General features: G+C 37.7%; 1 long non-coding RNA gene across 1 annotated transcript; it reads left to right on the plus strand.

Moving 5' to 3' along the window:
- The first annotated feature begins 483 nt into the window (after window positions 1–483).
- On the plus strand, window positions 484–1,661 carry LOC129164272 (uncharacterized). Its single transcript, XR_011520280.1, has 3 exons — window positions 484–540; window positions 818–964; window positions 1,581–1,661. It is a non-coding gene; the product is annotated as an uncharacterized lncRNA (long non-coding RNA).

The raw sequence follows: 1,661 nt of genomic DNA on the forward strand, positions 1-1,661 counted from the left end.
AAAGTAAAGTTGTGCAGAAGTTTGTGTTTATTTTTCTAAATTTGTCCAGTTGAATGTAGGTCAGAATAAAATATGTTTGTGAAAATGATAAATAAATTTTTTATAACTGACATGCATTTTCATATTACTAGTTGTGCCACAGGTAAAGATGCTTAGCCATTATTGATCTATGTAAACAGAAGGTGTAGAGTCTCAACCAACTTGTTGACATTTTTGTTTAAAAATGTGTTTTCCAGCTACCGGAAGAAGCAGGCTCCTGAAACTGCAATTCAGGGAGGTTATGTGAAGGCAACCTCGACACCCAGTAAGAGAACAGCAATTGAACCTGTGTCTGAGGGGTTAGTATCTTTTCTGTAAAACAAATATTCACGTTTTTGTGCTATGATATTTCATACATTAAATTACACCTTGCATATCCACACTTGGTTCAGAACTAACATCACACCACCAAACACTTCTGACATTATCTTTACAGGGAAGATTTTCTAATGGCTGGTGTTGAGGTGCTGATGACCTAGATTTGGATCCTTTTGAAGAAAGGTAAATTTGTTCATGAGAAGTCTTGCCATATACGCAGGAAATTACTGCTGTACTATGTGCAAAAAAGATAAAAACACAATAGATAAGCAAATATAGGTCATTATATATATTTATTTATGTTGTGAAGTGTCAATTCACAGCAGATTGTTGTTATTTGCAGAAATCATTAATGACAGATGTATTAGGCTCCACATTTATCTCTTTAGAATCAGTACCATTTCAGGTAAGTTCCAGTATTTATCTTTACGTACAACAAATATTATTGTATTGTCTGTAGTTTCAAATCCATGGATCTAGCTACGGATGCAGTCCAAATTGATGAGGACCAAGCAAACAACTTACTCAACAGTGTGTGAGTTGCAATGTCTTCTTATCTAGGGGTGGGCAATATAAACGATATAAGGTAGAAATGATATAAAATTGGGTAATTTTATGGCCCCCAGCTCGTCTAGGAGATGATGTTAAAGGGGGCGTAAAGAAAGATATGTGAATTACCGGACAAAACCAAGATTTACTCTCTTAGGAGTTTATTAACTAAAAAACACTGCTTTATGCAGGCTAGGACAAAATGAATACAAAACCAAAAGGACGTCCCACTGGGGAATTAACAATACTAAACAGAAGGATCATCCAATACTGGGTAAATAACAATACTATTAATAAACACAAAACGCCGGTACTAATCCGGGAAAGTAAAGGAATGAGACAAACACAAAAGGCTACACCAAAAGGGTGAGCTGAACTCTTTAAAGAGTATTCTAATGGAGACAAAAACGAGCTCTGGCTACTAGGAAGTGTACCACATAGGTAATCAAAACGAAGACTTTAACATCTGGTTTGCTAGGAGGGAAAAAGAGGAACACTCGCTTTAACACCAGGCCTCTGCTAAGCTTCCCTCCTCGAATGACAGAGGGAGCTGCCTTTTATAGGAAGCTCCCTGATTGAGAAGATTAGCGACACCTGGCTCAGCTAGAGCCAGGTGAACAGGTAGGAGCTCTGAGGCCACCTTGTGGCCACAAAACAGACAACATCTGTAACAGGTAATGATAGTTTTTGGCTATATCGCAATACGGCGATATTGTGATAACACATGACGTCACTAAGATGTGCACCCTGCTGAC

Source organism: Nothobranchius furzeri, chromosome 4 (genome assembly GCF_043380555.1).
Source record: "Nothobranchius furzeri strain GRZ-AD chromosome 4, NfurGRZ-RIMD1, whole genome shotgun sequence".
In the NCBI taxonomy this organism is placed as follows: Eukaryota; Metazoa; Chordata; class Actinopteri; order Cyprinodontiformes; family Nothobranchiidae; genus Nothobranchius; species Nothobranchius furzeri.